The following is a 22794-nucleotide window of genomic DNA, read 5'->3' as shown; positions in this document are numbered from 1 at the left end:
CTGCTTTCTAGGGAGTCCAATTCATGACAGCCATCCTTAATATATATGGATCCCAGGTAGCTGCTTGCTCTATTTATCACTATGTCAGCCAGCAAGAAGTGGCTGAGGGAACACAAGTGGAGGACAAGCGCTTAACGTTTTATTGACATCACTTGGAAATTGTATCATTTTTATTCACTTACCATAGGCAGCAGGACTTATAGCCACATTCATCTGCAAGAGAAGAAGGTGGGAAATGTAGCCTTTAGCTGGGCTCTCTCCCCAGCTAAAACAGATTCTGAGAGAAGGTGTTCCAGTTATCTATTGCTGTGCAGCAAAATATCCCAAAACTTAGTGGTGTAAAACAACCACCATTTTAATTTGCTCATGAGATTCCATGGGTCCAGAATATAGAAGGGGCACAGAAGAGATGGGGGCAATTCTTCTCTCTTCCAGAAGACCAGGGCTTCAGGTGGATGACTGGAATATTTGGGGGTGACTCAAACAGCTGGGGTTTGGAAAAGTTGAAATAGCTGTGGCTGGAGAATTTAGTTCCCAGATGGTATCTTCACTCACATGTTCAGCTCCTGGGCTGGAATGGTGGCATGACAGAATCAGATTGGGATTGTCTTTCAGAGCTTCTATATGTGGACTGTTCAGCATAGTAGTCTCCAAGTAGTTGGACCTATAGGGTGGCTCAGGGCTCCAAGAGCAAGAGTAGTCCTAGAGACAAAGGAAAAAGCTGCAAGAGTTTTATGATTTAACCTTGGAAGTTACATAGCATCACTTTCGTTGTACTTACTTGGTCAAGCCAGTCTCCAAGCCCACCTAGATTCAAGGGGAGGAAACACACCCGACCTCTTGATGAGAGGCATATTAAAGAAGTAAAACTGCCATAGGGAAGAAAAGATACTAGGGGACAATTTGTTCTTGCCATAGGCCCTGTAATGTATATCAAAATAATGAAGAAGAACATAGAGAAAACTGAGACTACGGTAAGTTACAAAATGAGATGTCTGTAATTTATCAATCTATAACTATTTTCTCTGCTGGGCCCGGTGGCTGATGCCTGTAATCCTAGCACTCTGGGAGGCTGAGGCGGGAGGATTGCTCCAGGTCAGTTTGAAACCAGCCTGAGCAGGAGTGAGACTCTGTCTCTACTAAAAATAGAAAGAAATTAATTGGCCAACTAAAAATATATAGAAAAAATTAGCCTGGCATGGTGGCACATGCCTGTAGTCCCAGCTACTCGGAAGGCTGAGGCAGGAGGATGGCTTGAGCCCAGAAGTTTGAGGTTGCTGTGAGCTAGCTAGGCTGACATGATGGCACTGTAGCCCAGGAAGCAGAGCAAGACACTGTCTCAAAAAAAAAAGAACCATGGCACATAATTGTCCACACTGGGTTGCTATACATTAATAATAGGTAAATACTAGGTCCAAATGAAATAATCCTTTTTTTTTTTTTTTTTTTTTTTTATTGAAACAGTTGCCATGTTGCCCGGGCTAGAGTGCCATCATGTCAACCTAACTCACAGTAACCTCCAACTCCTGGGCTCAAGCATTCCTCCTGCCTCAGCCTGCCGAGTAACTGGGACTACAGGTGCACACCACTACACCTGGCTAATTTTTTAAATTTTTAGTAGAGATGAGGTCTAGCTCTTGCTCAGTGAGCCACTGCCAGGCTAATATTCTTCAAATAAGATATTTAGAATTACAGTTGGAATACAACAGTAAAACCCAAACTAGTTTTACAGTCTCTTGTATTCCATTTATACTTTACAGGACTTTCTGTATTCTTCAGCAAGATAAGTAACCACCCTACCAGACAATACACTCTATGTTATTAATATAAATTATTTTCTAAATTAAAAAAAGAAAGTGACAATCACATGAGGAAACTAGGACAGAAACTGAGCCTATTGAGATCTTTAAACCCTACCAGGACTTTGGGATTTTCCTCATATTCCTATGGTAATAGGGTGACCTTTCCCCATTGTTCTAGAACAGAAGCATCTACTTTACTGCTGGGAAGTCCTGGGATAGTGTTGAAGTCTAAAATGAACAGTAAAGCATGACTTAATTTCACTAATCTCAATTTATCCTATCAAGAAGAATAAAGCAGCCCCCCACCAAAAACATTTGCCTGTTTTTTTCTTTTAAGACTAGAAGCAACCTGTCTTTATCTGACATGTATCATTACATGGATAAAATTAAATAATAATAGGACAAATACCTTCCTGTAGCTCCCTAAACTACACTTCCATAAAGCATAAAGTGGAAATTTATCTTTTCCTCAGCTGGAACTACACAGCCACACTCCATCATGGGATGAGGTTGTTTTGTATCTATAAACCTGGAGGGAATGGACTAGGGGAAAGTGTATCCCTAGGCAGCAGAATTCTCTTGGGAAATTGGGGTTATTCCTCAATAACTCATGTGTCCCCTGTTACTTATGCCCTCTCCTTGTTTATCATGACTTCCTAGCCAAGAGTGTTTGTCTATCTATTTTCAAGCCTTTTGTCCATAAGAGATGGGCTAGATTTCTTATTCTTTTTATCCCCTGTATCTCTAGTAGTTTGTTTCTAATGTTCTTAGCTAATATTTTCCTCTTACAACATTCCCAATCATACATGAAGTGCATTTTCTACAGGTTCAATTTGTAATTGATATCTCATGTATTATTTGTTGTTGTTGTTGTTGTTGTTTCTTTCTTTTTTTTTTTTTTTGACACAGAGTTTCACTTTGTTGCCCACGCTAGAGTGAGTGCTGTGGTGTCAGCTTAGCTCACAGCAACCTCAATCTCCTGGGCTCAAGCGATCCTCCTGCCTCAGCCTCCTGAGTAGCTGGGACTACAGGCATGTGCCACCATGCCCAGCTAATCTTTTTTTGTATATATATATATATATATATTTATATATTTTTTTTTTTTTTTGAGACAGAGTCTCACTTTGTTGTCCAGGCTAGAGTGAGTGCCGTGGCGTCAGCCTAGCTCACAGCAACCTCAAACTCCTGGGCTTGAGTGATCCTTCTGCCTCAGCCTCCCGAGTAGCTGGGACTACAGGCATGCGCCACCATGCCTGCCTAATTTTTTATATATATATCAGTTGGCCAATTAATTTCTTTCTATTTATAGTAGAGACGGGGTCTCGCTCTTGCTCAGGCTGGTTTTGAACTCCTGACCTTGAGCAATCCGCCCGCCTAGGCCTCCCAAGAGCTAGGATTACAGGCGTGAGCCACAGCGCCCGGCCTGTATATATATTTTTTAGTTGGTCAATTAATTTCTTTTTATTTTTAGTAGAGATGGGGTCTTGCTCAAGCTGGTTTCGAACTTCTGACCTTGAGTGATCCTCCCTCCTCGGCCTCCCAGAGTGCTAGGATTACAGGTGTGAGCCACCACGCCCGGCCCATCTCACGTATTATAAAAGTGATAAACTCTAAACATTTACTTTTTCTGCATGGCCGTCATTTGGAGTAGGTTCACAAAATATCTTGCCCTTTGGTAAAATTGGAATGATTCTCATCCAAAAAATGTGATATTAGGACAAATATCTTATAAAGGAGTGGTTTTAGGAAAGTGTGGTACTCTGTATAAATCTATTGAGTGCCAGAAAACATATCATTATTACTAATATATTTGGGTCTTGAGAGTCCACATTTTATTCCACTGTGAACTTTTTGGAGTTGATTCTTCCATTTGTATTTGTGGTTGAATTCAGTAAGTACATGTGCAAGAGAAGCAATTCTCAGCAAGAAAATGAAAATGCCCCAAAAGAGGGCAGAAACCTTTCTGCTCGGTGAACCATCAAAGAGATTATTAGGAGCTTTTATGCTTCTAAGACAGCAACCTGCTATTAATAGCTTTATATACAATTAAGCCAACTAGGCAAGATTGTACCTACTTAATATTATATCCTGGGCAGTACCCAACATGCTCTTAAATGTGAACATCCTGATGTTAACTCCTAATTATGCCTAATCCTCACTACTGAGTAAAGTAAGTCAACTGCTCACTCCTGGTGATAGCAGCTAATTTTTCCCAGGCACCAAGATATTGGTTAGGGTACTAGACAAGGAATTTTACTAAATAGACCCTGCTGCCCAGGAAGAGGTCATTCCTTTCTCCTTGTGGGCACTTCCCACCCAGAGTGGGGTTGACATACCTTTGACTCAGCATGGTCATACACAATTAACAGCTGAGAAATTATTGTCTCTGCTATAGTCTCACAGGCAATATAGCATATTTAATGACCAAAAAGATGCCAGGTATCAATTTCCTATTAGGCCCATAATTTTTTCCCTAGTCCCTTTTCTCCCCTGAGCCACCCTACCAAACTAATATCACAGGTGTTGGTCACAATTTTCTCTCATCTCCAAGTGATTAAGTTCACTGTCAATTAGAACTTTGATTACTAACCAGGTTTGATTAATAATCAGTTATATTCTTACATTCAATTATGGTATCATGCCTAAAACTTTTCTTCTCCTGGCAAAACAACCATAATCATTAACTATTCACATTTGTTCACCATCTTAATACTGGTGATTCATGTCAATTTGGTAGCCACTCTGATTCCCCTATAGTTTTTTGCTCTGCTATTGACTAGAAACCTTTTCCTTTTATTATGCTGTACAATTTATTGGCTCTTCAAGACACTATCTTTTATTTCTTTAAATTTGTTGATAGATGATCTAAATTTATCAAAATCACTTCCAAGTGATTAGCAATTCAGTAAAAACTAGTCACTTGTAATACATATGCTGAGGAAATTAAGCTGAGTGCAGTGGCTCATGCCTGTAATCCCACCTACTCAAGAGGTTAAGGCAGGAGAATCACTTGAGGCCGGGAGTTCAAGACCAGCCTGTGTAACATAGCAAGACACTCATCTCTAAAAACAAATGAAAACAAAACTAGTCAGGCATGGTGGCATGCTGCTGTAGTCTCAGCTACTCAGGAGGCTGAAGAAGGAGGATTGCTTGAGCCCAGGAGTTCAAGTTTACAGTGAGCTATGATTGCTCCACTGGACTCCAGCCTGGACAACAGAGTGAGACTCTATTTCTACAAAAACAAAACAAAACAAAAAAACTTACTTTCAAATCATAATATAAGCTTATTTTGAAAATATTTTAGACTATGTATTTATTGGGCTATATAAATCACATTTCTTATATTCCATCCTTTGTTTTATTCCAAAACTTTCAATTAATTATCTTGAATAATATTCCTTCTTGTTGACTGTATCCATATTTGAAAGACTTAGACAAATGTGGATGTAATTTGAAATAATTTCTCCCTTTCCAACTTATCTAGATTTATATGGCTTTTATTTTTAAGTAGGGTTGGGAAACATCTACAAACTTCAACATGAAAATACTCTGGAGTAGAAAAATTGGGATGTTTCCACGAATGAAACATTTAAGCACTCAAATGTAGAAATAAAGCAAACATGAAAAACCATTCTTTCTCTGTTTTTGTAGAGCAAGGATCCTGCTCTTGTCACCCAGCCTGGAGCTCAGTGACATAATCACAGCTCACTGCAGCCTTGAACTTTTAGGTTCAAAGGATCCTTCTGCTTAAGCCTTCAGAGTAGCTGGGACTACAAGTGCATGTCACCATGCCCAGCTAATTTTTTGACTTTTTGTAGAGACAGAGGTCTTGCAGTGTTGGCCAGGCTAGTCTCAAACTCCTGGCCTCAAGCAATCTTCCCACCTGGACCTCCCACAGTGCTGGGATTATAGGCATGAACCACCATGCCCATCCCTGAAAACCATTATTTCTGATTAGGTATAAATAAAAATTATTTTTAAGAATCTATCGTGGCCGGGCATGGTGGCTCACACCTGTAATCCTAGTACTCTGGGAGTCCGAGGTGGGAGGATCGCTCAAGGTCAGGAGTTCGAAACCAGCCTGAGAAAGAGTGAGACCCCACCTCTACTAAAAATGGAAAGAAATTAATTGGCCAACTAAAAATATATAGAAAAAATTAACCGGGGATGGTGGTGCATGCCTGTAGTCCCAGCTACTCGGGAGGCTGAGGCAGAAGGGTTGCCTGAAGCCAGGAGTTTGAGGTTGCTGTGAGCTAGGCTGACACCACGCACTCTAGTCAGGGCAACAGAGTGAGACTCTGTCTCAAAAAAAAAAAGAGTCTATCACTATGCAGCCAAAGTTTATTTCCCCAAGGGTTTTCTTCCAGGAATTTTACAAGAACTGGAAAAATAATACCTAAATGGATAGCAGTCTTCCTCACTTATGGAAAAGTAATTGCTGTTGGCAAAACAGGTATCAGAATGTAGCTCTACCTTATTCAGAATCACTGTGTTTGGAGCTGTGTTCTCCTTGAGTCATGCCATCAAATTAGAGAGGTGATTTCAATAGCAGCAATGATGAACTTGAGTCAGCAATGTCTTGGGCTCTAGTTATTGTATGTACATTCAACATGACTTTTTTTTTTTTTTTTTTTTTTTTTTTTGAGACAGAGTCTCACTTTGTTGCCCAGGCTAGAGTGAGTGCCGTGGCGTCAGCCTGGCTCACAGCAACCTCAATCTCCGGGGCTCAGTGATCCTACTGCCTCAGCCTCCCGAGTAGCTGGGACTACAGGCATGCGCCACCATGCCCGGCTAATTTTTTGTATATATATTTTTAGTTGGTCAATTAATTTATTTCTATTTTTGGTAGAGACGGGGTCTCGCTCAGGCTGGTTTCGAACTCCTGACCTTGAGCAATCCGCCCTCCTCGGCCTCCCAAAGTGCTAGGATTACAGGCGTGAGCCACCACGCCCGGCCTCAACATGACTTTGATTAACTAAATCTGTGCAGCATTTAGGCTGTTTTGGAAACTTCCCTTCCTGCATGTTTCACAATTCACTGAGATTATAGATTTTCAGCAATGTTCTAAAGTTGGGAAAAATGATCAAGCTGTGAGCTGGATTTGGCAATCATTGTATCTAAGACTATTTACTATGTGGCAGCACTATGAGATATTGTACACACTGATTTTGTGAGTTAAGGGAGAAAGCTATGGAAGCAGTTCCCCAGATTTAAATTCTGGTTCTACCAATTACAAGCCATGACATTTCTATTACTATTACCTATGAAATGGGGTAGTAAAGTTGCTTGGAAGACTAAATAATATGTATATAGCACTGGGCGGAAGTAAGTACTTAATAAGTGTTAGTTAAACTTAAGTGGATACTGAGAATCCTGTGTTTTTAGTATGCAACTAATCTATAATAGTAGAATTAGAAAGCATTAAATGGGCTCTTTACACATAATACTTTATATCAAAAATTTTATTTCTAGTCAGTCAAAAGTAATAAGAATGGGAAAATGTGGTTTTAGAAACTACCTCCCTGACAGAAAGAAGTATATAAATTTTAGGTAGTACTTGAATTATTCCCTGAGTTAAGCTACTAAAAGCAATATCACCATATTTTGAATCAGAACTTAAAACATCTTACTGTTCGTCACCAATACCAATTGCAGTGCCTTGCACAGTCAGATATTCAATAAACATTTGCTTAGTGAGTAAATGAATAAAAAGTAAAAACATAGTGACAGCAAAGAATATGAAGAGAACATTTAATTTTTTCCATTTAGCTCTGGCAATGTAATTCCTAACCAACAGTGTGAATACAAGTTATATAAACCGAGCTCTATGGGTAGCAGAATAATGAATGCATCATGGCAAATGATAATCATTGATTTTACAACTGGGTAAAAAACTATTGTTGGTGACAAACATGAAGGAAGACAGACAGATGGATCAACAGTTCTTCACTGTTGCCAAAGGACAAATCGATATTTTATGAAGGATTTAACAAATGTGCAAATATATTGCAATTTTTGTTTCATTTATGTGGACTGATTATTCCATTAATCCAAATATATTCATGTGGTAGGCAGAACTGTGGTTTCCCAAGGGTGTCCATGTCCTAATCCCCTTAGCCTGTGAATATGTTACCTTACATGGCAAAAGGGATTTTGTAAATGTGATTAAATTGAGGATCTTAAAATGGAAGATAATCCAGGAATATCTGGGTGGGCCCAATGTAATCAGAAGGATCCTTGTCAGAGGAGGCAGGAGGATTAAAGTCAAAGGAAGATTAGAAGATTCTATGCTGCTGGCTTTAAAGATGGAGAAAGAGACCCTAAGCCAAGGAGTGCAGGTAGCTTCTAGAACCTGGAAAAAGCAAGGGAATGGATTACCTCCACAACCTCCAGACAGAATGCATCCCTGTTGACATCTTTTTTTTTTATTTTTTTTTTTTTGAGACAGAGTCTCACTTGTTGCCCAGGCTAGAGTGAGTGCCGTGGCATCAGCCTAGCTCACAGCAACCTCAAACTCCTGGGGTCAAGCGATCCTCCTGCCTCAGCCTCCCGAGTAGCTGGGACTACAGGCATGCGCCACCATGCCCGGCTAATTTTTTCTATATATATTAGTTGGCCAATTAATTTCTTTCTATTTATAGTAGAGACGAGGTCTCGCTCTTGCTCAGGCTGGTTTCGAACTCCTGGCCTTGAGCAATCCGCCCGTCTCGGCCTCCCAGAGAGCTAGGATTACAGGTGTCCTGTTGACATCTTAATTTTAGCCCACTATAACTCATTTTGGACTTCTTCCAGAACTGTAAGATAATAAATTTTTTTGTTATAAGCCACCAAATTTGTGGTAATTTGTTAGGATAATAAGTGGAAGTTAATACACCCATTAATCTGCATCTAACCTATGGAAACACTAATTTGAAATAATAAATAAATGTTGTTTTAAGCTGCTACATTTGTGGTAATTTGTTACAGCAGCAATAGAAAACTATACAACTAGTAATAACACATATTGACATCATGTGCTTCCTGATAGGAAATCATGTTTGAGATTCTTGCCAAAAATATATTACTCCATCTAATCACAAGAAAACATCATACAAATGCAAACTGAGAGACATTCTACAAAATAACTGGCCAGGACTCTTCAAAACTGTCAAAGTCATGAAAGACAAGGAAAGACTGAGAATCTGGAACAGAAAAAGGACATTAGTAGGAAATATGAAATCTGACTAAGTCTGTACTTAACAAAATGACAACAAAAAACACCTGGAGTTATTTCTCTCTAGAATTGGGCTAGTCTATGTAATCCTAAACAATTCACTTGCTAGGACTTGTTTTTTTCTGATTGTTCAGATGAAAAGTGTTTGTAATGTGCTTTAAGATTCTTAGCTGAGGCTGGGCGTGGTGGCTCACGCCTGTAATCCTAGCACTCTGGGAGGCCAAGGCGGGAGGATTGCTCAAGGTCAGGAGTTCAAAACCAGCCTGATCCAAAGTGAGACTGTCTCAAAACAAACAAACAAACAAACAAACAAAAAAAACCAGCCTGAGCAAGAGCAAGACTGTCTCTACTATAAATAGAAAGAAATTAATTGGCCAACTAATATATATATATAAAAAATTAGCCGGGCATGGTGGCACATGCCTGTAGTCCCAGCTACTCGGGAGGCTAAGGCAGGAGGATCGCTTGAGCCCAAGAGTTTGAGGTTGCTGTGAGCTAGGCTGATGCCACGGCACTCACTCTAGCCTGGGCAACAAAGTGAGACTCTGTCTCAAAAAAAAAAAAAAAAAAAAAAAAAAAAGATTCTTAGCTGAAATACAGTTATGTTGCTTACTGTTTGCATTTTAATAATTCTGTTTTCCCTTAAGATAGCTTAATTTTGGAAGAGTTGGTATGCTTCAAAAGACTTAGCATTCTTCAACATTATAATGATTTTGATATAATAGTGTAGATTAATGAAACTATAATAAATATATTAATGAATGCAATCAAAAAATGAAAATTTAGCCGGGCGCGGTGGCTCACGCCTGTAATCCTAGCACTTTGGGAGGCTGAGGCGGGCGGATCGCTCAAGGTCAGGAGTTCGAAACCAGCCTGAGCGAGACCCCGTCTCTACCAAAAATAGAAAGAAATTAATTGACCAACTAAAATATATATATATACAAAACATTAGCCGGGCATGGTGGCGCATGCCTGTAGTCCCAGCTACTCGGGAGGCTGAGGCAGTAGGATCGCTGAGCCCAGGAGATTGAGGTTGCTGTGAGCCAGGCTGACGCCACGGCACTCACTCTAGCCTGGGCAACAAAGTGAGACTCTGTCTCAAAAAAAAAAAAAAAAAAATGAAAATTTGGACAACTTAGTACAGATGGTCCCTGATTTACGATGGTTCCATTTAGGATTTTTCAATTTTACAATGGTACCCCTACAGCCATTCTGTTTTTACTTCCAGTACAGTATTCAATAAAATACATGAGCCATTCAACACTTCATTATAAAATAGGCTTTGTGTTAGATGATTTTGCCCAACTGTATGCTAATTTAAGTGTTCTGAGCACATTTAAAGTAGGTTAGGCTAAGCTAACCTAGTATGATTTTAGTATGTTAGGTGTATTAAGTGTATTTTTTATGTATGATATTTTCAACTTATGATAGGTTTGTTGTATGTAGCCCCATTGTAAGTCAAGGATCACCTGTACAATGTGGATGCTTTTTGTTGTTGTTTTGATGTTTGCTTTTTGTTTTTATTTTAAAATAAGGAGTTAGCATGTGTAGTATAACAAGAAATATGTATTTGGTCTTTGTCTCTGGTTTTTGACACACAGCTTCTAAAAAACCCTTGTAATTTCCAGAGTGATAGGGTGACAGGAGCATCTTTTGTTCTAATAGGTGATCTTTGTCCCCAGTTTCTGACATAGAGTTCCTAAGTCTGTTGGAATTTCCTGGGTAATAAAAGTAACAAGTAATTTTGTTTTAATGAGGTGTCTCTTAATGGGCCCCTAGATAGCTTCAGGTTAAGGGCTGGTCACCAGAAAGACTAAGCCTTGATTAGAAGCCTGGAACTTTAGCCCCATTCTCTCAATCTCTGGGGAAGGGAGAGGGGCTAGAGGTTGAGTTAATAATCAATCATGCCTATGTGACAAAACCTCCATAAAAACCCCTAATGACAGGGTTCAGAGAGCTGAGTTGGTGAATAACACATCAAGGTGCTAGGAGGGTGGTATGCCAAGAGGATGTGAAAGCTCCACACCACCCACCAAACTCCCATCAATAATATCTTGCTTTATGCATCTCTTCTGTTTGGCTGTTCCTGTATTGTTCCTTTATAACTGTGGTCCTCAACCCTCAGGCTGCAGACTGGTACCAATCTGTGGCTTGTTAGGAACCAGGCTGCACAGCAGGAGGTGAGCTGTGAGGAGCCAGCAAAGCTTCATCTGTATTTATAGCTGCTCCCAATTGCTGGCATCACTGCCTAAGCTCCATCTCCTGTCAGGTCAGCAGGGGCATTAGATTCTCATAGGAGCATGAACCCTACACTAAACTGCGCATGCAAGGGATGTAGGTTGTGGGCTCCTGAGAATTTGTCTGAAACCATACCCACCCGCCCCCGCCCCAATCTGTGGAAAAATGGTCTGCCATGAAACCAGTCCCTGGTGCCAAAAAGGCTGGGGACTAGCTGCTTTATAATAAACCAGTAATGTAAGGAAAGAGTACTCCTGAGTTCTGCGAGCCATTCTAGCAAATCATCAAACTGAAGAGGGGAAGTTTTGGGAACCCCTTGACTTTGTAGTCAGACAGAAGTGTGGGAAACCTGGGGACCCAGTACTTGTGACTGGCATCTGAAGTGAGGGCAGTCTTGTAGGACTGAACCCTTAAACCTGTGCAGTCTGATGCTAACTCCAGATAGTTAGTGTCAGGATTGGATTGAGTTGTAGGACACCCCATTGGTGTCCAGAGAATTGGAGAATTGGTTGGTGTGAGAAATAAATCCACACATTTGATGTCAGAAGTTTTGTGAGGAAAAACAGCTCAGCCTTTAAGATCATAACGCAAAATCCTTTCAAACAGCTTTAAAAAAATTAACATTTTTCAAGTTTTCTGAACTCAAGTCAAGATAAAGAGAGAGAAGCAAAAAAGAACTCAGTAATGTATTATTCCAACAGTTTGATTCAAAGAAAATAGAAACTCTCTTCTAACAGAGGAAAAAAATGACAAATGGCTTGCATAGAGTATTTAAATGAGCTTTCTAAGAATGGTATCGGGAGTCTGTATTTCCCTGCAGTTTTTTCTTAGCTTCATTTCAGAGAGATGGACGCATACTGTAGGAATTGAATGATAATTTATCATATCACAGGATGATCATTATATTAAGTACTCAGAGTTCACTGCTCATAAATTTTAGATGACATAATTCTTCCCTCCTTCCTCAATAGAGAGAGACCATCTAGCTCAAGGCTAACTTAACGGCCTCCTCTGAGGTTAATGTTAACATTATTCTGGACAGGGCAACAGGAAGCATCTGTGTATCTTACCACAAACTGAGATGATCCATTCCCACCCCCCCCCCCCATTTGAAGTATAAATTCTGTTGGCATTAAATTACTTCATTGCTCTTGCTTTATACATTTAAATCATTTGGATAAGTTTTAAACTGAAATGGTCTGTGACTATGTAAATATTTATTTAGTTTTTTTCCCAGTTGGTCAATATTGATTCTGACGTTTTTCTCTATGATTTAAAGCAAACTTGTGTTATGAAACCTATTCTTAAAAATCTTTTGTTCTTATGTTCTATCTTTGGTGACAGCAAAACTCAGGGAACAATGTTAGTCAATTAACAGCTGCCAAGTTACCCAGAGGAGCAGATGGTATAACCGATCATGTCCTACAAAACGGGGAAAGGGAATACTCAGTGACATTTGCTCAAATACGCTAAAGTTTCCACACAAAAGGCTATAATGGCAATCATATTTTTTCCCTTTTATGTTTGCTTTTTATTCCAGGTGGTTCTTTTACATTCTGTTTTTGACATATAGAGCTAGTCACTTAAAAATAACCTAGAATATGCATACATTTTAAGTATTTTTAGCAATAAAGAATACACAACATAAATATGCCAATAGAAAAGCAAAAGTAGAATACTTAACCCCACACCCAGGTTTTTAACTAGGCTATAATATGGCCAATAATGCTTGAGGGTTATTGAAATAATTAGAATTATATAGACATTTTGCTAATCAACTTGGACGTTTTTAGTGTGATTGATATAAAGTCCAGGCTTGCTTCCTCAGAGCTCTTCTCATTTAACCTATCTAAAAGACATATCTTAATTATGAAATAGACTTCTCAATAATCCAAAATCTTAAATGTTCATTAATTCAACAAATATTATGGTGCATATTTTGGGCCTGGCACTGTTCTAGATGCTAAGTGAACAAAATAGACAAAAACAAAACAAAACCAAAAACCCTTAGTCTTCATGGAGCTTATATTTTTCCTTTTTTTTTTTTTTTAGCCAGTCAAATTTAGCAGTGGGGGTTGAATACCAACTTAGTGACACTAATGTTAATAAGTTCTGATAACCCACTACCATCAGACCAGCCTATTTTTACTTTTTTAACTTTGTTTTTTTTGTTTTGAAACAAGATCTAGCTATGTTGCCAAGGCTGGTCTCAAGTGATCCTCTGGCCTTGGCCTCCTGAAGTGCTGGGATTACAGACATGAGTGACCACGCCCCACCTGTTTGAACTTTTCTGCCTGACTTTCAAAGTCCTCTTGACTGGGCCCTACCCTCCTTTATTTTCTGCCATCTCCCTGCATGTACTTTCTGTTGGATGGAGGGAAAGACCTGCTCATTCCTGCTTGTCGTGCCATTTCCTCTGCCCTACATACTTAATAATTCTCTCCATTGAGTCAACAAACATTGATCTATGATACTCTACAGACCAGGAACTGTGCTAGAGATTTTCAGGTATCTTATTTAATCTACATAAGCACTCTTATTGGTTTTCAGAAGGGGCCAATGAGGCTGAGAGTTCTAAGAGCAGCCCAGGGTCATTTAGGTACCAAGCTGGAGACAGGCCCAGTTCAGGTAGTGCCAAACCTCCCCCAACACCCCAAGGCAGCCTTTTCTCCTCACTCTGCCCTTGCCATCCCTACTATGAACCCCTGCTTGTTCTCTAGGTGCTACCTGGATGTTATTTATCTTTGTAACTATCCCTGAAAACAATTGTGTATTATATTTTCTTTCACTTCCCTACAGAGCCTGACATGGTACCATGTCCAGCAAGTACCCAATAAATGCTTCATTAACTGATAAAGGCTAAGTGATTTAGTCTGAATCTTCTATTTTCAACTGTTAAAAAGTTAACCTTTGAAACAAATTTTATCTATGGCATTTTTTTTTTTTTTTTTTTTTTGAGACAGAGTCTCGCTTTCTTGCCTAGGCTAGAGTGAGTGCCGTGGTGTCAGCCTAGCTCACAGCAACCTCAAACTCCTGGGCTCAAGCGATCCTCCTGCCTCAGCCTCCCGAGTAGCTGGGACTACAGGCACGAGCCACCATGCCCGGCTGATTTTTTTTTATATTATATATATTAGTTGGCCAATTAATTTCTTTCTATTTTTATGGTAGAGACGGGGTCTCGCTCAGGCTGGTTTTGAACTCCTGACCTTGAGCAATCCGCCCGCCTCGGCCTCCCAGAGTGCTAGGATTACAGGCGTGAGCCACCGCGCCCGGCCATCTATGGCATTTTTGTAATAAGCTCTACATGGTCAAAATTTGCTGTGTGAAAAAATACTTCCTTTTTCCTTTTTGTTTAAATACTTCTCTTGAGATTCAAAAGTTATCTTTGACTTACAGGTAAACAATTTCATGTTCAGCTGATCTACTTCCTTCATTGATTTTAATCACAACCTCATTCAGTTTATTTTTCCATGCAGAGAAGTCCTAGGTTTTCCCAGTTTTCATTCATTCTTTGACCACACAATGGTCCTATGGATTTTCTCTGCCTCCTTTGCATCTTTGAGGTAAGGCAATCTAAATTGCATAGACAATCTATATTTTTATGAGATACGCTAGCCAGGGTCACACATTCTAAATAGCCAGCAAATTTCCCATGGATATGTTTAGCTTGGCTAGCAGTTGGAGAAAAAGAAATAGAAACTTAATTTTTTTTTTTTTTTTTTTTGGAGACAGAGTCTCACTCTGTTACCCAGGCTAGAGTGCCGTGGCGTCAGCCTAGCTCACAGCAACCTCAAACTCCTGGCCTCAAGCAATCCTTCTGCCTTAGCCTCCTGAGTAGCTGGGACTACAGGCATGTGCCACCATGCCCGGCTAATTTTTCTATATATTTTTACTTGGCCAATTAATTTATTTCTATTTTTAGTAGAGACAGGGTCTCACTCTTGCTCAGGCTGGTTTTGAACTCCTGACCTTGAAGGATCCACCCACCTTCGCCTCCCAGAGTGCTAGGATTATGGGCATGAGCCTGAGTACCCGCCCGAAACTTAATATTTTTAAGCCCAGTAGTCTCAAGTTCCTCTTAGGCCCCACCATTCCCATAGGCTAAAACCAGCCCCAGGCTGGGCGCGGTGGCTCACGCCTATAATCCTAGCACTCTGGGAGGCCGAGGCGGGCGGATTGCTCAAGGTCAGGAGTTCAAAACCAGCCTGAGCGACAGTGAGACCCCGTCTCTATTATAAATAGAAAGAAATTAATTGGCCAACTAATATATGTATAGAAAAAAATTAGCCGGGCATGGTGGCACATGCCTGTAGTCCCAGCTACTCAGGAAGCTGAGGCAGGAGGATTGCTTGAGCCCAGGAGTTTGAGGTTGTTGTGAGCTAGGCTGATGCCACGGCACTCACTCTAGCCTGGGCAACAAAGCGAGACTCTGTCTCAAAAAAAATAAATAAAATAAAATAAAACTAGCCTTGTTCACACCTATACTGTCAAGTCAAGGACAAGGACTGTATATCTTATATACTACTTAACACTGCAAGATGCTACAAATTTCACCCTTATATAACAATAGCTTTTCAACTTTTTGTCTCCACCCAGCATAAAAACATATATACATACTTATCTGACTGAAGAGAATTACTTCATGAAGTGATACTTTGATCACAATGACTTTGGATATTTTCTATTTTATATCATTCCTTTCAATAGGTCATAATTTGCTAAACTGATGTCTTAAGTTCCCCAAGTTTCAAACACACTATGCCAGAGTTGAGGTGAGGTATCTTGCCACTGAATCACTAGGTACACCCAAGTAAGAAGACCCCTGTGATCATTTTCTGTTAGAGCCAAATATTAGGTGCCAGAATCTGGCAGATGGCTGAATGAACAAATGCTTGTTGTTGTGTTTTGGCTGAGCCTGTTCTTAGTGTGAAAATATATAAAGTTCAACTATTAATATATTTTTAAAAATCAAACTTTCATTTACTAAAGGGTAATAACTTTAATCAAAAGGAAAAATCTCACAGAAACCATGTAAGCAAATACTAAATATTTAAATAGGATTCTAATTAATTTGATAATCATTCTCTAATACTTTAGAAATTAATTCTAGAATAAGGCCCCCAACTTTTCCCAGTTTTTAAATTCAAGTTCTACTTCGATTCCAGATACTTACTATGAATTCTATGAAAAAAAATAGAAATTGACAGTTGTGGAGTAACTGCAATGTGTTAGATATTATACTACATATGGTCCTATAAATCTTATTCAAGTACTATGTATTAAGGATGAGGGCACTGAGGTTTGAGAGGCTAGGGGACTTGCCCCAGTTTGTGTGGCTAGTAAATAAATATGAGTTCTGGCATTCACACATGGTTTTCTGATCTAACCCCCGCACACATTGTCTACTACCTAATACTGTATATACATTTTCAAACAATAAACATGCCCTGTAAAAATTAGGTGGTAATATAGGCAAGTGTCAAGCTTCTGTTCTCTGTGGGATGACTTTTTTGAAGATATTTCATAATCCTTTTTATGACATTGTCAGAAAAGTCTTTCATCTTCAGTACCTCCTATTGAGATTTAAATGCATTTTTTCTTTGTTTAAAATGGTTAATGAAAGGGGTTGTTAACTTGTTATAATACTCTTTTGTTGTAAATTGGGTATGTACTTTTTCTGTATCCCATTTTATATTTTAAGACCTTGAATGAATCTGAACATCACCAAAACCTCAGCTAAACTTAAAATTCAATAAGCTATCTAGGTTTCACAAATATATGGAAAAAAAAATCAGAGGATTGTTTCTGTTTTAATATAGATGTTTGGTATGTTACAATCATAATCATTTTCTCCTTTTATCTTTCTGTATTCCACTGTCTAGGTAGTGCTTAAAAGCAAAACAAAAACAAATCAGTACTTACTGACCTTCAATGGTACTGCTTGTAGGTGTTTGCTGGCAAATAACCAAAAAGAGCAGCTGACCTTTACTTAGCACTTACTATGTGCTGGAGACCCAGTCTTGTGCCTTGTACCCACTATGCCATATAATCCTCAGAACACCTCAATGAGGCAAGTACTATTATTATCTCTAGTTTTACAAATGAGGAGACTGAGAGGTTAAGGAGTGCTGTGGTTTAAATGTGTCCCCCAAAGCTCATGTATTGGATGGAAACCTAGTCCCCAATATAACCGTGTTGAGAGGTGGGACTTTTAAGAGGTGATTAGGTTATTTCTGTTATCGCAGGAATGGGTTAATTTTTGTGGGAGTGGGTTTCTGGTAAAAGGATGAGTTTAGCCCCCTTCCTCTCCTTCTCCCTCTCCCTCTCTCTTAATTGCATGTGTGTGCTCTCTTGACCTTCTGCTTCCCACCATGGGATAAACAGCAGGAGGGTCCTCACTAGATGTTTGTGCCATGCTTTTGGGCTTCTCACCCTCCAGAACTGTGAGGAATAAATTTCTGTTCTTAATAAATTATACAGTCTCTGGTATTGTGTTATAGCAGCACAAAACAGACTAAGACAAGGCGCTTCCTTGGGGTCACACAGTAGGAAAATGGTGGAAACAAGTGTCTAAGCTACATGGCCTTGACTCCAGGGATTGAGCTATTAACCACTACAGCCCCTATTGCATGTGTGTGTGGGGAACCCAACAAAAACAACTAAGGCATCAAAGTAAGAATAAGGTCACTGTAAACTCAGGTTGGCATCAAAATGCTTCAGGGACAAGATTTTGAGCAAGGCATTGAAGCAGAGAGGTATTAATTGACAGAGCTGAGAAGAGAGAACTCAAAACAACATTGGCGATGGCTCGCTCTGTGGGGCAAAAAGAACATCAGCCTACAGAAGGATGAAGTCTGATAATTTTTAGTAGGATCTTACTCTGTTTTCTCCCCTCATTTCTCTCTTTGTTTTGTCCTTAAGAATACCCATAATAAGATCATAGGGCACCCAGGTATGCATAAAACAGAAACCTCAATGTATACACGGTAAAGAGTATAAATTTCAGTTTCTGATTGAGGTCTTTCTTCCTGGTGTTATTATAACTGATTTTATCATTTATTATCTGTGATAATCTTCCCTGAGTTAAAATCAAGTTATTAGGGTTCTGTTAATAGTTAACTCCCTTTTTATTTGAATGAGATGTCTCCCTTATGTTCCTATTCTTACTGTTGAATTCTGGCAGCCTATAACAACAAAGATGTTATAGTTTAGGAAACACAAACTTACTAATGGGCTGTCTTCCAGGACATCACTGTAAATTAGTTGTTTGTAATCAGAATTTATTTTCCCATGGAAGTAGTGGTTAAGTTCCCAGTGGGTCTACAAAAGCTTGCTTAACCAGGAACGTATGTAGCAGAAATGAACATTCTCACCTTTGTGTTAACCTCTGCCTATTACTCTGAGGTCCCTATGGAATTCTCTCCTTACTTCAATGTTTTAGCTAACCACCACTTTTGGGACATAGTTTTTTTCATTATAAATTATAGAAAAGGTTAACTATGGTTTATAATTCCATCCCAATCCAATCTTTAATACTGCTTTGGGGTGTTTCTTTTTATTAATCGTTACTTAAAACATGAATTCAGTTGGAGAGTTGTTTTCCTTTTTCTAAGGTCAGGAGTCAATGTAATGGCCCAAGAATGCCTATAGCCTAAACTATAATGTCAAAGCTTCTGCCTGTAGCGTGATGAGAAGGCAGTGCACTGGCACTAGGGACATGACTCGTGCCTGCTGCTGCCATTGACCAACTGGTTCCTGGAGGGTATCTTTTGGCCCTTGTGGTATTTAAAACAAAAACAAAAAACAAAAAAGTTTCTTGGTTTCTAGCATGTAATCCGATAATATTAATAGTTGCCATGTCTGAGTGCTCCTGGGTTAGTGCCCTGAGTTAGGTGTTAGAATTTGAGAGAGGCTGGGCATGGTGCTTCATGCCTAGCACTCTGGGAGGCTGCAGCAGGATGATCGCTTGAGGTGAGGAGTTCAAGACCAGCCTGAGCAAGAGTGAGACCCTGTTTCTACTAAAAAAAAAAAATTAGTCACGTGTGGTGGCCTGCACCTATAATCCCAGCTACTCGGGAGGCTGAGGCAGGAGGATTGCTTGAGCCCAGGAGTTTGAGGTTGCTGTGAGCTAGGCTGATACCACGGCACTCTAGCCTAGGTGACAGAGTGAGACTCCGTATCAGAAAAAAAGAGAAAAAAGAATTTGAAGGATTGTCTGATCACCTGATTAATGCTCATGTGTATTTTGACTATAGTTGAGTCTTTACTACAGAAATTTCATATTCAGTCTAATGCTATGATGTAAATGTCTGCCAAATACAATACTTATCTCAGAAACTCTTCCTTGCAGGGCACAGTAACCGCAGTAGAAACAAAATCTTTGTTTTAGGTAGAAACATTACCAACAAATGTTTCCACAACAGAAATGCTTAACATGAAAAAAATTTGTCTATGGCCATGATAATAGTGTGGTTTTTGAAAACTTTCAGTCCATGTACACACCCCACTTTTTTTTTTTTTTTTTTTTTTTTGAGACAGAGTCTCACTGCGTTGCCTAGGCTACAGTGCCGTGGCACCAGCCTAGCTCACAGCAACCTCAAACTCCTGGGCTCAAGCAATCCTTCTGTCTCAGCCTCCGGAGCAGCTGGGACTACAGGCATGTGCCACCACGCCTAGCTAATTTTTTCTATATATATATTTTTACTTTGTCAATTAATTTCTTTCTATTTTTAGTAGAGATGGGGTCTTGTACTTGCTCAGGCTAGTTTTGAACTCTTGACCTTGTGCTATCCGCCCCGCCTCGGCCTCCCAGAGTGCTAGGATTACAGGCATGAGCCACTGTGCCCGGCCTCACACCCCACTTCTATACCCTCCCCTCCTTGAGGGTTTTTATACTAGCTAGGGACTCTTGGGTATGACTTTAGATTAGTCTGCCTTTAGAAATATTAAAAAACACATTTGTATGATTAGGGAAGGCTCCTATCATCAACCTCCCCCTTCCAAAAAGCACTAAATTTGTGTAACCATGACTGCTGTCAGTGTTGTTTTAAACACTTAGTACTGTTAGCAAACATTTGCCAATAAAGGCATGGCTTTATTGCTTAAAGGTAACTTCTAATATAGTAAATATGCGTACATCTTTCACTTTAAATCCACAAAATCTATGAATAAGACCTTTAAAGGATATAGGTGATATATTTTTTTTGAGACAGAGTCTCACTTTGTTGCCCAGGCTAGAGTGAGTGCCATAGTGTCAGCCTAGCTCACAGCAACCTCAAACTCCTGGGCTCAAGCGATCCTGCTGCCTTAGCCTCCTGAGTAGCTGGGACTACAGGCATGCACCACCATGCCTGGCTAATTTTTTTCTATATATATGTTAGCTGGCCAATTAATTTCTGTCTGTTTATAGTAGAGACAGGGTCTCGCTTAGGCTGGTTTTGAACTCCTGACCTCGAGCAATCCGCCCGCCTCGGCATCCCAGAGTGCTAGGATTACAGGCATGAGCCACCGTGCCCGGCCAGGTGATATTTTCTTAATAACTTCACTACTGTAGTCACAATAAAGTAGGTCAATTTTCACAAAACTAAAATCATTCATACCAAATGGTAAATTGATTAAAGAGGCTAATAATAGTAAATATATTAAAGTAAGCATTTCCTATTTCAACTAAAGGCCAAAAAGCTACCTGTGAAATTAAGGCATAACAGAATAAATAAGCCAGTGCTATATACCACATACTGCTCATTTTTAGGATTAAGAAGAAAGTCTCCTAATCACGGTGCATTTCAATTGACAAACATATTTATTTATTTGCCTTCCTCAAATCAACTGATAAGATTTAGGTGGTCGGATTCATGAATGTAAAAAAAAGCCACTAAGGAATGAACGGGGCTCCAGGGGCTGGTACTTTGCTTATTTTTGCAAAGGGCATATAGCAGGAACCTAGCACTTCCAGACACAGCACAGAGTTGTGGTAGACACCTTGGAAATTCCAGAGCAGGAGGAGAATTTAGAATCTTAATAGAAAGCTTTAGGGCCTACAAAGTTCACACTCCCTGACAAGGAAGACAATTATCCCAAATGTATTTATTATAAAAAAAGAGAAAGAGAAAAATACTGTAATACTCTTTGGAGTCCTTGCAGGAATTAAATGAGAAAACATAGATAAAAGTGTCCAGCAAGGTTACCAAGATGAATTAGGTGCTCAATAATGTTAGCCAAATTTGAATAGTGGGAATTTTATTGGGGGGGAAAAAAAACGATTCCTCAAATTATGTTAGTGGGTTTTGTTAGCATTTGTAGTTTCTAGGAATCAGACATAGCATCTGAAATGAGTTCAATTATCAACTGAAATAAACCCAGGCCAATCAAATTCAGCAATATAGCAAGTTTAGTGGGAGTTCTTTCCTGGTTGAACTGTAATCCTTAAAGTCTTGGCTATTTAGCACAGTTGATGGATAAACATTGGGGATTATAGCCAAGCACAAGTCAAGCTTTATAAAGAGAAAAGCACTGAAATGCTAAGATTGTGTAGGACAGCCTTATCCCTGATGGATATCATGCAAAGAAGACATTGGTCATGAGAGGGATTGCAAAAGAGTGCAGCCAGCTTAACGCAAACAAACACACTTTAATTTCTTGAAAACCTCAAAGCATATCTGTACGTACGTCATGTTATATAAGGAAAAACAAGTTGTTAGAAAACATGTTTTTCAAGTCCACTAAAGGTCTATGTTAAGGGCAGTAATTTCCTTGCTATGACCAAAGTGTTTGATTTCCTAATGTTAAAAAAAATATTGTATGAATTCCCTCAATCATTGCTTATTTGAGAAAGAAAAAAAAATATAAATAAAAAAAAATTGTAAATAGAACATAACTTCACAACTGAAGTTTCCAAGATGATAAGAATCATTAGTTTTACTTTAATTACTTTAGTTTTGTCCACCAAAGAGAGAGGAAAAAACCACAAAAGAAAATCTAGGCAGGGTGTGGTGGCCAGTGCCAGTAATGACAGCATTCTGGGAGGGGGAGGCAGGAGGATTGCTTGAGGCCAGGAATTCAAGACCAGCCTGGGCAACTAAGTGAGACCTGGTCTCTACAAAAAATTAAAAAAAAAAAAAAAATAGCTGGGAGTGGTGGTGCATGGCTGTAGTCCTAGCTAATTGAGAGGCTACGGCAGGAGGATGGCATGAACCCAGGAGTTCAAGGCTGCAGTCAGTGAGCTATGATCATGCCACTGCACTCTAGCTTGGGCAACAGAGAAACCTTGTCTTGTAACAACAACAACAACAACAACAACAACAAATCAGCATATTCAGGTACAATATTAAAATTCAGATGATAAAGATAGGGTTCAGCATGCAAGCAAAAAATACCTGATATATAGGATGAGGGTGGTGGCTCATGCCTGTAATCCTAGCACTCTGGGAGTCGGAGGCAAGAGGATTACTTGAGCTCAGGAGTTTGAGACCAGCTTGAGCAAGAACAAGACCCCATCTCTACCAAAAATAGAAAAATTAGCCAGGCATAGTGGCATGCACC

Source organism: Microcebus murinus, chromosome 8 (assembly GCF_040939455.1).
Source record: "Microcebus murinus isolate Inina chromosome 8, M.murinus_Inina_mat1.0, whole genome shotgun sequence".
In the NCBI taxonomy this organism is placed as follows: Eukaryota; Metazoa; Chordata; class Mammalia; order Primates; family Cheirogaleidae; genus Microcebus; species Microcebus murinus.
The sequence above is the reverse complement of the archived record's forward strand: the minus strand, read 5'-3'. Positions refer to the sequence as shown.